The sequence below is a fragment of the Arachis duranensis genome, chromosome 6, assembly GCF_000817695.3.
Source record: "Arachis duranensis cultivar V14167 chromosome 6, aradu.V14167.gnm2.J7QH, whole genome shotgun sequence".
NCBI classification, from domain to species: domain Eukaryota; kingdom Viridiplantae; phylum Streptophyta; class Magnoliopsida; order Fabales; family Fabaceae; genus Arachis; species Arachis duranensis.
In genome coordinates this window covers 73449887-73464491 of record NC_029777.3, presented here as the reverse complement: position 1 = coordinate 73464491, position 14605 = coordinate 73449887, and the positions used below count along the sequence as shown (strand labels likewise).

General features: G+C 37.0%; 1 non-coding gene across 1 annotated transcript; it reads right to left on the bottom strand.

Annotated features, from left to right (window-relative positions):
• Nucleotides 1-762: 762 nt before the first annotated feature.
• Nucleotides 763-870, bottom strand: LOC127739883 (small nucleolar RNA R71). Its single transcript, XR_008000625.1, has one exon. It is a non-coding gene; the product is annotated as a small nucleolar RNA R71 (small nucleolar RNA).
• Between the last annotated feature and the right edge of the window lie 13735 nt (nucleotides 871-14605).

Here is a 14605-nt window from a genome sequence, read left to right as displayed (position 1 = left end):
AACTGCTTTTCAAAATTAATTTTCGAATTCTCTCTCTCTCATCTTCCTCTATTTATTTATTTATTCACTAACACTTCTCTTCATCTCAAATCACTACCTCTATCCTTACCCTTGTGTTTGGATTCTCCATTCTTCTTATTCCCTTTCTTCTTCTACTAATAATAAGGAACCTCTTAACTGTGACATAGAGGATTCCTCTTCTTTTTCTGTTCTCTTTTCTTTCATATGAGTAGGAACAAGGAAAAAGACATTCTTGTTGAAGCTGATCCAGAACCTGAAAGGACTCTAAAGAGGAAACAAAGAGAAGCTAAATTACAACAATCCAAGGACAACCTTGCTGAAATTTTCTAACAAGAGAAGGAGATGGCAGCCGAACCTAACAACAATAATGCAAGGAGGATGCTTGGTGATTATACTACACCTACTTCCAAGTTTGATGGAAGAAGCATCTCAATTTCTGCCATTGAAGCAAACAATTTTGAGCTGAAACCTCAATTAGTTGCTCTAATGCAACAAAACTACAAGTTTCATGGACTTCCATCAGAAGATCCCTACCAGTTCTTAACTGAGTTCTTACAGATCTGTGAGACTGTAAAGACGAATGGAGTAGATCCTGAAGTCTACAAGCTCATGCTTTTTCCTTTTGCTGTAAGAGACAGAGTTAGAACATGGTTGGATTCACAACCTAAGGATAGCCTGGACTTCAGGGATAAGCTGGTCACGGCCTTCTTGGCTAAATTCTTTCCTCCTCAAAAGCTGAGCAAGCTTAGATTGGATGTTCAGACATTCAAACAAAAAGATGGTGAATCCCTCTATGAAGCTTGGGAAAGATACAAGCAGATGACCAAAAGGTGTCCATGTGACATGCTTTCAGAATGGACCATTTTGGATATATTCTATTATGGTCTGTCTGAGTTCTCTAAGATGTCACTGGACCATTTTGCAGGTGGATCCATTCACCTAAAGAAAACGCCTGCAGAAGCTCAAGAACTTATTGACATGGTTGCAAATAACCAGTTCATGTACACTTCTGAGAGCAATTTCGTGAATAATGGGACGCCTCAGAGGAAGGGAATTCTTGAGATTGATGCTTTGAATGCCATATTGGCTCAGAATAAAATGTTGACTCAGCAAGTCAACATGATTTCCCAAAGCCTGAATGGATGGCAAAATGCATCCAACAGTACTAAAGAGGCATCTTCTGAAGAAGAAGCTTATGATCCTGATAACCCTGCAATAGCAGAGGTAAATTACTTAGGTGAACCTTATGGAAACACCTACAATTCATCATGGAGAAATCATCCAAATTTCTCATGGAAGGATCAACAAAAGCCTCAACAAGGCTTTAATAATGGTGGAAAAAATAGGTTTAGCAATGGCAAGCCTTTTCCATCATCTTCTCAGCAGCAGACAGAGAATTCTGAGCAAAGCACTTCTAATTTAGCTAATCTAGTCTCTGATCTGTCTAAGGCCACTTTAAGTTTCATGAGTGAAACAAGATCCTCTATTAGAAATTTGGAGGCACAAGTGGGCCAGCTGAGTAAGAAAGTTACTGAAACCCCTCCTAGTACTCTCCCAAGCAATACAGAAGAGAATTCAAAGAGAGAGTGCAAGGCCATTGATATACTCAACATGGCCGAATGCAAGAAAGAGGGAGAGGACGCGAATCCCAATGAGGAAGATATCATGGGACGTCTCTCAAGCAAGAAGGAGTTTTCTATTAAGGATCCAAAGGAATTTGAGTCTCATATAGAGACCATAGAGATTCCATTAAATCTCCTTCTGCCATTCTTGAGCTTTGAAGACTATTCTTCCTCAGAAGAGGATGAAGATGTGACTGGAGAGCAAGTTGCTCAATATCTAGGAGCCATCATGAAGCTAAACGCCAAGTTATTTGGTAATGAGACTTGGGAAGATGAACCTCCCTTGCTCATTAGTGAACTTGATACATGGTTCAGCAAACCTTACCTCAAAAGAAATAAGATCCTGGCAAATTCTTAATACCCTGTACCATAGGCACCATGACCTTTGAGAAAGCTCTGTGTGACCTAGGGTCAGGCATAAATCTTATGCCACTCTCTGTAATGGAGAAACTGGGGATCATTGAGGTACAACCTGCCTTAGTCTCATTACAATTGGCAGACAAGTCAGTAAGACAAGCTTATGGATTAGTAGAGGACGTGTTAGTAAAGGTTAAAGGCCTTTACATCCCTACTGATTTCATAATCTTAGCCTAGCCACAATAGAAGCTGTGATAGATGTTAACAGAGGAGAATTAGTCCTTCAATTGAATGGGGACTACCTTGTGTTTAAGGCACACGGCTATCTTTTTGTAATAAGGGAGAGTAAGCATGCAGAGCTTCTCTCCGTACAGAGTCAAACAGAGCCCCCACAGTCAAACTCTAAGTTTGGTGCTGGGAGGCCACAACAAAACTCTAAGTTTGGTGTTGAATCCCCACAACCAAACTCTAAGTTTGGTGTTGGGACTATACAACATTGACCTGATCACCTGTGTGGCTCCATGAGAGCCCACTGTCAAGCTATTGACATTAAAGAAGCGCTTATTGGGAGGCAACCCAATTTTTATTTATCTAATTTTATTTTTTTATTTTTTATTATTCTTTCATGTTTTATTAGGTACATGATCATGTGGAGTCACGAAAAAAATATTCAAATTAAAAACAGAATCAAAAATAGTAGAAGAAAAATCACACCCTGGAGGAAGGACTTACTGGCGTTTAAATGCCAGTAAGGAGCATCTGTCTGACGTTCAATGCCAGAACAGAGCATGAATCTGGCGCTGAACGCCAGAAACAAGCATGGAACTGGCGTTCAACACCAGAAACATGCTGCACATGGGCGTTGAACGCGCAGAACATGCATCACTTCGGCGTTTAAACGCCAGAATTGCATGCAAAGGCATTTTACATGCCTAATTGGTGCAAGGATGTAAATCCTTGACACCACAGGATCTATGGACCCCACAGGATCATCTCAGGATCTGTGGACCCCACAGGATCCCCACCTACCATATTTTCCCCTCTTCTCAACATTCATCCTCGCTTTCCAATAAATACTCTTCCCCAAAACCCTTCACCAATCACCTCAATCTCTCTTCCCAATTACCCCTTTCACCACTCACATCCATCCACTCTTCCCCATAAACCCACCTACCTTCAAAATTCAAATTTCTTTCCCACCCAAAACCCACTCTAAATGGCTGAACCTACTCTCTCTCCCCTCACTATATAAACCCCTCTATTCTCCTTAAATTTCACACAACACAACCCCTTCTTCTACACCTTAGCCGAATACACCTCCCACACTCTCCTTCATATTTTCTCTTCTTCTTCTTCTTTTCTTTCTTCTCTTGCTCGAGGACGAGCAACATTTTAAGTTTAGTGTGGTAAAAGCATAAGCTTTTTGTTTTTCCATTACCATTGATCGCACCTAAGGCCGGAGAAACCTCTAGAAAAGGGAAAGGGAAGACAAAAGCTTTCCACCTCTGAGTTATGGGAGATGGAAAGATTCATCTCCAAAACCCATCAAGACCACTTCTATGATGTTGTGGCCAAGAAGAAGGTGATCCCTGAGGTCCCTTTCAAGCTCAAGAAAAATGAGTTTCCAGAAATCCGACATGAGAATCAAAGAAGAAGTTGGGAAGTTCTGACCAACCCCATTCAACAAGTCAGAATCTTGATGGTTCAAGAGTTCTATGCCAATGCATGGATCACTAGGAACCGTGATCAAAGTATGAACCCAAATCCAAAGAACTATCTTACAATGGTTCGGGGAAAATACTTAGATTTTAGTCTGGAAAATGTGAGGTTGGCATTCAACTTGCCCATGATGCAAGGAGATGCACACCCCTACATAAGAAGGGTCAACTTTGATCAAAGGTTGGACCAAGTCCTTAGGGACATATGTGTTGAAGGAGCCCAATGGAAAAGAGACTTCAAAGGCAAGCCGGTTCAATTAAGAAGACTGGACCTTAAGCCTATGGCTAGAGGATGGTTGGAGTTCATCCAACGCTCCATCATCCCCACTAGCAACCGATCTGAAGTTACTGTAGATCAGGCCATCATGATCCATAGCATCATGATTGGAGAGGAAGTAGAAATTCATGAAGTCATCTCCCTTGAATTCTACAAAATAGCCGATAAGCCCTCTACTTTGGCAAGGCTAGCTTTTTCTAATCTTATTTGGCATCTATGTTACTCAGCTGGAGTCATCGTAGAAGGAGACATCCCCATCAAGGAGGACAAGCCCATCACTAAGAAAAGGATGGAGCAAACAAGAGAGCCCACTTATGGAACCCAAGAGACGCATGAGGAAGCTCATCACCAAGAAATCCCGGAGATGCCTCAAGGGATGCACTTTCCTCCCAACAATTATTGGGAACAACTCAACACTTCTCTTGAAGATTTGAGTTACAATATGGATCAATTAAGGGTGGAACATCAAGAGCACTCCATCATTCTCCATGAAATTAGAGAAGATCAAAGAGCAATGAGGGAGGAGCAACAAAGGCAAGGAAGAGACATAGAAGAACTCAAGGACATCATTGGTTCTTCAAGAAGAAAGTGCCACCATCACTAAGGTGGATTCATTCCTTGTTCTTATTTTTCTATTTTTTTCGGTTTTTATGCTTATTATGTCATCTATATTTGTGTCTCTGTTACATGATCATCAATATTTAGTAACTATGTCTTAAGGCTATAAATAATTCCATGAACCCTTCTCCTCTCTTAAATGAAAAATGTTTCTAATTCAAAAGAACAAGAAGTACATGAATTTCAAAATTATCCTTGAATTTAGTTTAATTATATTGATGTGGTGACAATACTTTTTTATTTTCTGAATGAATGCTTGAACAGTTCATATTTTTTCTCTTGTTGTTTATGAATGTTAAAATTGTTGGCACTTGAAAGAATGATGAACAAAGAGAATGTTATTGACAATCTGAAAAATCATGAAAATTGATTCTTGAAGCAAGAAAAAGCGGTGAATAGCAAAAGCTTGCGAAAAAAAAGCAAGCAAAAAAAGCCAATAGCCCTTAAAACCAAAAGGCAAGGGTAAATAGGATCCAAGGCTTTGAGCATCAATGGATAGGAGGGCCCAAGGAAATAAAATCCAGGCTTAAGCGGCTAAATTAAGCTGTCTCTAACCATGTGCTTATGGCATGCAGGTCCAAGTGAAAAGCTTGAGACTGAGTGGTTAAAGTCGTGATCCGAAGCAAAAAGAGTGTGCTTAAGAGCTCTGGACACCTCTAACTGGGGACTTTAGCAAAGCTGAGTCACAATCTGAAAAGGTTCACACAGTCATGTGTCTGTGGCATTTATGTATCCGGTGGTAATACTGGAAAACAAAATGCTTAGGGCCACGTCCAAGACTCATAAAAGTAGCTGTGTTCAAGAATCAACAAACTTAACTAGGAGAATCGATAACACTATCTGAAATTCTATTTTCCTATAGATGCCAATCATTCTAAACTTCAAGGAAAAAAGTGAGATGCCAAAACTGTTCAGAAGCAAAAAGCTACAAGTCCCGCTCATCTAATTAGAATTAATATTCATTGATATTTTAGGATTTATAGTATATTCTCTTCTTTTTATCCTAATTTATTTTCGGTTGCTTGGGGACAAGCAACAATTTAAGTTTGGTGTTGTGATGAGCGGATAATTTATACGCTTTTTGGAATTATTTTTAGGTAGTTTTTAGTAGGATCTAGCTACTTTTAGGGATGTTTTCATTAGTTTTTATGATAAATTCATATTTCTGGACTTTACTATGAGTTTGTATGTTTTTCTATGATTTCAGGTGTTTTCTGGCTGAAATTGAGGGACCTAAGCAAAACTCTGATAAAAGGGCTGACAAAGGACTGCTGATGCTGTTGGATTCTGACCTCCCTACACTCGAAATAGATTTTCTAGAGCTACAGAACTCCAAATGGCGCGCTCTTAACGGCGTTGAAAAGTATACATTCAGAGCTTTCCAGCAATATATAATAGTCCATACTTTATTCAAGATTTGATGACGTAAACTGGCACTCAATGCCAGCTCTATGCTGCATTCTAGAGTCAAACGCCAGAAACACGTCACGAACCAGAGTTGAACGCCAAAAACACGTTACAACTTGGTGTTCAACTCCAAGATAAGCCTCAGCTCGTGTAAAGATCAAGTTCAGCCCAAACATATACCAAGTGGGCCCCGGAAGTGGATTTATGCATCAATTACTTACTTCTGTAAACCCTAGTAGCTAGTTTAGTATAAATATAACTTTTTACTAGTCTTTGACCAGGAAGTCTCTGGATTGTATTTTTTGATCTTTTGATCACGTTTGGGGGCTGGCCATTCGGTCATGCCTGAACCTTCATCACTTATGTATTTTCAATGGTGGAGTTTCTACACACCATAGATTAAGGGTGTGGAGCTCTGCTGTACCTCAAGTTTCAATGCAATTACTACTATTTTCTATTCAATTTCGCTTGTTCTTATTCTAAGATATTCATTGCACTTCAACATGATGAATGTGATGATCCGTGATACTCATCATCATTCTCACCTATGAACGCGTGACTGACAACCACTTCCGTTCTACCTTAGACCGGGCGCATATCTCTTAGATTCCTTAATCAAAATCTTCGTGGTATAAGTTAGATTGATGGCGGCATTCATGAGAATCCGGAAAGTCTAAACCTTGTCTGTGGTATTCCGAGTAGGATTCAGGGATTGAATGACTGTGACGAGATTCAAACTCGCGATTGTTGGGCGTGAAGACAAATGCAAAAGAATCAAGGGATTCTATTCCAACATGATCGAGAACCGACGGATGATTAGCCGTGCCGTGACAGAGCATTTGGACCTTTTTCAATGAGAGGATGGAATGTAGCCATTGACAACAGTGATGCCCTACATACAGCTTGCCATGGAAAGGAATAAGAAGGATTGAAGGAAGACAGTAGGAAAGCAGAGATCCAACAGGGACAAGCACCTTCACACACTTATCTGAAATTCCCACCATTGAATTACATGAGTAACTCTATCTTTATTTTCTGCTTTATTTACTATTCGAATACTCCATAACATTTACTATCCGCCTAACTGAGATTTACAAGATGACCATAGCTTCCTTCATACCAACAATCTCCGTGGGATCGACCCTTACTCACGTAAGGTATTACTTGGACGACCCAGTGCACTTGCTGGTTAGTTGTGCGGAGTTGTGACTAAGTGTGATTCACGTTTGAGAGCGCTACCAAGTTTTTGGCGCCATTGTTGATGATCACAATTTCTTGCACCAGTGGTAAACATTATGGCTTAATGATTGTGGATGCCTATTCTAGGTTTGGTTGGGTTTTATTTCTTACACACAAAAATGAAGCTTTTTCGGCCTTTGAAATATTTTGCAAGAAAATTCAAAATGAAAAGAATTTAAAAATCTCTTCTATAAGAAGTGATCATGGAACTGAATTTGAAAATAATTTATTTGATTCCTTTTGTGAGGAATTTGAAATATCTCACAACTTCTCTTGTCCAAGGACACCACAATAAAATGGTGTTGTGGAAAGAAGAAATAGAAGCATACAAGAAATGACAAGAGCTATGCTTTGTGAGAGTAATGTTCCAAAATTTCTTTGGGCTGAAGCGATTAACACAGCTTGCCACATTTTGAATAGAACAATCATAAGGAAATGTTTGAAGAAAACCCATTATGAACTTTGGAAAGGTTACCCACCAAACTTAGACTACTTGCACATCTTTGGATGCAAATGTTTTGTTTTAAATAACAAGGATAATTTGGGTAAATTTTATCCAAAGGCGTATGAGTGTTTGTTTGTAGGATATTCCACAACTAGTAAAGCATATAGAGTTTATCATCAAGATGCTAGGATTATTGAGGAGTCCATACATGTTACATTTTGTGATACTAACTTCGTGCAAAGTATTTTGGAAGATTGTGATGCAGGGAATCAAGTTCAAAAGAACAATGAAACTGCTTAAAATCATGAAAATGAAAATTCTGGACAAGTTGAACCAGAAACTACAGCTACTGAAAATTCGAGAGACAATTCCATTTTGTCCCATGAATCTGAAGGAGATCCTAAAACCAGCAGTATCCAGATTCCCTTGGTGACTGAATCTACCTCCAAGTCCACCAGACCTCGTGAATGGAGATTCTTGAAGAATTATCCTGAGAAATTTGTCATTGGGGACGTCTCTCATGGGGTGAAAACCCGATCTTCAACTAGAAAGACAAATGAAGGAACAAACATTGCCCTTCTCTCTCATATGGAGCCTAAGAATGTCAAAGAAGCCCTTAGTGACCCCTCTTGGGTTAAAACAATGGAGGATGAGCTTCTTGAGTTTGAAAAGAACCAAGTGTGGACTTTGGTTCTAAGGTCAAGTGAAAAGAAAGTGACCGGAACCAAGTGGATAATTCGGAACAAGTTAGGAGAAGATGGCAGCATTGCAGGAAACAAAGCAAGGCTAGTGGCACAAGGATATGACCAAGAAGAAGGAATAGACTTTGATGAATCCTTTGCCCCTGTTGCCCGAATGGAAGCCATAAGACTTTTCTTAACTTATGCTGCATTTTGTGGTTTTAAATTATATCAAATGGATGTGAATGTGCATTTTTGAATGGTGTGATAGATTGAGAAGTGTATGTGAAGCAGCCACCTGGTTTTGAAAATAAAGAGCATTCTAACCATGTTTTCAAATTATCAAAAGCTCTCTATGGTTTAAGACAAGCTCCTAGAGCTTGGTATGAGAGACTTAGCTCTTTTCTTTTGAAAAATGGTTTTCAAAGAGGCACCACAGACACAACTCTATTTATCAAGATTTTTAATGATTCTTTTATTCTAGTCCAAATATATGTTGATGACATTATTTTTGGATCAGCCAATGAATCCCTTTGTTCTTAATTTGGAAAACTCATTACAAGTGAATTTGACATGAGTATGATGGGTGAACTTAATTTTTTCCATGGGCTGCAAATTAAACAAACCAAAAATGGTATTTTCATTCATCAAGAGAAGTACGCCAAGGAATTAGTTAAGAAATTTGGTATGGAAAATGTCAAACCCATGGGAACTCCCATGCACCCTAGTTCAAAATTAGATAAGGGAGAAACTGAGAAAGATGTAGATGAGAGTAGGTATAGAGGAATGATTGGTTCTCTTATGTACTTAGCTTCCTCTAGACCCGATATTGTGCAAATTGTTGGATTGTGTTCAAGGTTCCAATCCAAACCAAAAGAGTCACATCTTTCTGCAATTAAGAGGATCATTAGATATATTCATGGCACATCCAACTTTGGTCTTTGGTATCCTAAGATTGATGATTTTTCTGTAATTGGTTATTGTGATGCAGATTTTGTCGGTGATAGAATTGATAAAAGGAACCTCCTTCAAGGCCTAGATCATCGAAGCTGAGTTCTTCAAAAGGGAAAAAGACCAACAGCGCCTGAACCTACCTCAGAGCCCCCTCAACCCAAGTCGAGGTCTGTTCCATTACGTTCTCAGCGAGGTAAAACTCGAGTTCCTCTCAAATCTGTTAGAGAACCAGATATTGACCCATTTGCTCATAAATCTCACTTCATGATATCACACTCAAATTACAATCCATATAGATTTAGGTCTGCCATGAACAATGATTTCTTTGAAGGATTTGTTAAGTACCGTACCCCGTGTCCATCTTTTCTTACTGACTTACCAACTTTGAAAAAGAAAGGCTTTCCTTTTGTTGAAAATCTAGAATTTTCGGATTGGAATCATCTCTTTAATATCAAAAAGCATGTTTATCCTCTATTGGTTCAAGAGTATTATGCAAATCTAACATATCATGAAGGGATTGTTCACTTTTATGTTAAAGGCCGAGACATTGTCTTGAACAATGAAACAATCAGTGATGCATTGAAGTATACTGATGTTGGGCCTTGTGCTTACACTTCAGTTAAGTGGGATGAAGGTGTTGGTATTTCTTACAATGATGCATTGGCTCACATTTGTGAACATGTTTCTTTAATTGATGGCATTACACTGACTCACAAAGCCTTAGGATATGAATGTGCTCAGTTGCACCGAATTGTCAACCACATCATACTTCCTCAAAGCGGTTCATGTCAAAGGGTTTCTTATACTAATACTCTTGTTTTATATGCCATTCTCACCAAAACAGAAATTTCATTTTCATATTTGATGGTTAGATACATGTTTGACTCAGTTAGTAGTGAAAAAGACAAAGCACTTCCATGTGGCATGTTTCTAACCTGCATATTTGAGTATTTTGGTGTTGACTTGAACAATGAGGATTATCAAAATAGACATTCCTATCTAAAGGGAGGTGGTGCAGTGAAACAGCAAACAGGACCTACTCGATCTGAAAGAGTGGTTCTAGATGATGATGATGAAGAGTTCATTCCCGACGAGTCTCCTCCCCCTTCCACCGACGGTACTTCCATCTCTACAGGCCAAAAATTTACGCTGCTGAATGTTGTAAAGGATGCTGCTCAGAATTTTGTTTTCCAATCTCATCACATGATTGCAATGAGCAAGGAGCAAAGAAAGCTAGCCAGCAAACATGAAAACTTCCTCCAGAAATCAAGGGATAGAGTGGCTGTGTTTATGACATTCATTGACAACCTACAGAAGGATGAAGACCCTGTCACTGACGGTGATGAAGAAGTTAGACTCCGAGGGGAACGGTTCTGATGATTAGGATTCTCTCATCCAGATGCTACTGTCTATCTTTTTGTCTCATGAATTCTGTTTCTTTTGCTACTATTGAACTTGTTTATCGTTATATTGGATGACTGTAATAACTCTGGATACTGCTATACTTCTGATAGTTTAGTTGGTACTTTGAACTGTGCTCTAACTATTTCTTGCAGGATTTAGGGGGTGTTTTTGTTGATCTTGCTTATTATCTGCCCTTGATGAAAAAGGAAGAGTAATAGCAATAGGATAACAATAGGATAGGGAAAATGTTAAATTTGACTGATGAATTTCATTGGTATTACTGCAACTACTATTATTTTTTGTGATTTTTGTTCGACTGCTGCATTAGAACTTGCTTTCATATGTTGATAGATTGCCTAGATTAAACTTGATGCTTAATTTTGCTGCTGATATTAACTTGATGCTTAACTTTGCTGGTGATATAATATGTTGGGCTGATTTTGTGGTGTTGTTTGTTTGAAACTCCCTTAGTCAAGATGAATGTGTGTGTAGTTCTTTATTGTATTCTCTATAAGTACAATGTAAAACAGGAACAAAGAGGAGAGCATAAATCTAGGGGGAGCTACTCCTGAAAAGGAAAGGGGGAGCAACACTAGAGCAAGAAATATCAAACAAAGGGAAGTCTTTTAACTTTACTAAAATTCAAATCCTTTTGGTTATTGCTTAATTATGTTTTTCATTAAGGGGGAGATTGTTGAGTTGAGAAATTAACAATATTAATTAATGATGACAAACATTATTTTTGGGCAAAATAAATAATTAGTGTTGAGCATTAGTAATTGTATGTTACTAATTATTTTATTAAATGTTGCAGGCCAAAATTAAATCCAGCAGCCCAAATAGAATGAAAATAAAATAGCAAGGATGGTGGGCTGATACCAAAAAAAGAAGTCCAAAGAAAAACAAAAAAAGAAGTCAGATGGGCCAAACGGGTTGCATGAATCAAATCCGATCCAAGCCCGTTAGCAACAAATCCCTCTAATTTGATGTCACATCACAAGCAACGTTCACCTTTTTGTGTAGGTCAGAAACTTAGAAAAGTGAGAAAGAGAGAGAGAGAGAGAGAGAGAGAGAGAGAGCTTCTTCCCTAAGCTATTCACCAAAGAAGCAAGAAAGAGAAGGTTAAGCAAATGATAGAAGTCTAATCACCCATCATCAATCTATATCAAGAAGTGGTCAGAAGCTAAAGGTAAACCATTTTCTTATACATGCATCTCAGTTTCTTCTCCTCTTCCCAACTCTCTGCTCAGTCTGAAATGGGATACAAAGAAAAGTTAATTTGTATTCATCACTGCTATGTATCTACGGTCACAAGTGATTCTTGGGGACCAAGCTGTGTATCAATGGTCAAGATCTGGGTTTACCATTGAAGAAATCTTTTTTTGCTGATAATGTGGCTTTCGGTCAAGATAGAAAAGTCAGAAGCAAAGTTCCGACTTTGAGGATTACTGGGAAAAAGTGAACGGCTGGGTTGGTGAAACTCACTGCTCAAGAAGTTGACTTAGGAAGAAGAACCCAGCAATATGCAAGGAGATAAAAGAGAAGATCTCACACCATTCAGAAAGTAAGGAGAGTAAACCAGTGTTATTGAGGTTTTGTTCTGTGAAGAGTTTCCTGAAAAAGTTCCTCTACTTGGATAATGCTTTCTTTCAAAGAAGCATTCGGCCAATATTGAAGAACTAAATCAGAGGCTTACAAATCTGGTTTATCACATAGCAAAGAGGCTGTTGAAAAAGTCAATCTCCTTCATGTTTTATAGATTGTATTTTACTTTTCAATGTTTATTTTTCTATAATTTCTTGAGTGAAAAGGCATAGTGAGAGAGCTCAAGTAAAAGCCATGAGTGGAAAAAAGACTAAGTGATACACTTGAGAAAAAAGTCTAGAGTTATTTTCTGATTTTTTTAGGTATGTCTATGTCATGTATCTTGTACATGTGAGGTATCCCTTTCTTAGTTGGGTTAGCACTAAGAGTGAAGGGTTAGGTATCAGCATAGCCAATGTCAAGTTAGGTTAGAACTTGAGTGTGAAAGGATTGGGTCAATCCTGTGAAATTGGTGTATGTAATACTTTTAACTATAGTGAAAATTCCTCCATTGTTGTGGAGGAGACTGGACGTAGGTTGCATAGCACAAGGCAACCGAACCAGGATATATGCTGGTGTTAGCTTTTCTCTTCTCTGTTGTCTTCTGTTTTCTGATATTCATGAGACAAAAATAAATTGTCTCATAAACTTTCACTGCTTAGTACAAATAGAATCAAAATTGGAAATTTGTTTTAAAGGGTCCTTTTAGTAATTAAAAAGGAAGGCATAGATTCAACCCCCTTCTCTAAGCCTACCACAACCTTCAGTATTATTCTTGTGATTTTTGAATGAACATAATTGAATTAACAAAAGGTATATATTAGGGTAGTTTTCATGTTTCATATATTCATTAAGTCATGATAAATGTCTTAACAGACAGAATAAATTATAATTATTGAATGTAATTGATATTATCATTACCGTTCTTTATTATTATTATTATAAAATTAAATTATAAAAAAAATTATTAAGTATTGATTATAAGAATGCCTAATAATAAGAAATATAATATTATAATTAATATCATTAGTAAGTGGAGTTGCTAAGATATAATAAGTGAAATGATAAGAGAGTGGGATAAAAAAATAAAGTTGTTATTAAGTGATATAAATGAAGTAAATTATGGAAAGTTTTGACTAATTATGGCTGAAAATTTTTTGTTACCAAACTTTTTTCATTAATATAAGTGATGGATAAAGTATTAAATTGGTCTCTTACGTTTGAGCGTAATCTTATTTTAGTTCTTAAGGTTTAAGGTGTCCTATTTAAATCCAAAAAAATTTTATTTAGCTTCAATGTGGTCCTACTGTTAGGTCAAAATGAAATGATTAACGGAATGTCCTACATGACAATAGTACAAGAACAAGGTCGATAATCTGGAGAACAAGTACAAGCTCCAAAGGCACAAAATTAACTGTGGATGCATCAATATATTTATTTATCATTCTCCTTAGTTTTATAGAAAATATTTTATTTAAATTGTAAAAAAAGAAGATAAATAAATGTATTGATGCATCTACGGTTGATTTTGTACTTTTTGAGCTTGTACTTGTTCTCTAGATTATCGACTTTGTTCTTATACTGCTGTCATGTAGAACATTTCGTTAATTATTTAACTTTGACTTCACGGTGGGACTACATTGAAACTAAATAAAACTTTTTTGGATTTAAATAGAACATTTTAAATTTAAGAACTAAAATAGGATTGTGCGTACCAATTTGATACTTACCTATAGATGACTGTGTAAAAAGAAAAAAATCAGTGTACAAATATTTAGCATTAATGCAGAATCTAAAAAAAAACTACACTCAAAAAATATAATATACACAATATAATCTGATAATTACATTAATTATTTATTTTCTGAACTTGAATCTATAACTTTTAAATCAAACAGAGACAACTCAATTACTCTAAAATTTTAGAGATATATATAAAAAAATTGAAATAAATTATTATGAAATTCTATAAACAAAATTATGTCAAAAATGAATATAAGAATGATGTAAACAAATCCTTTGATGTATAGTTTATTGAAGATGTGATTTGTTGTTTGAAGTTTTTTTTCCGTAGAATACCTAATTGAAGTAAAGTGATTACTTGGAGCTATGACTCAGTTGTAGCCAAATCAAGAAAAGGTAGGATATCTGCAGAAATACATTCTAATGCTCAAATCAATCAATGTTTATTAAGAGGTATAATAATTCTATACATAATTAAAATTAGTTATTAAAATTAATATTATATATTTGTATATAAATATATGTAGAGACAGATA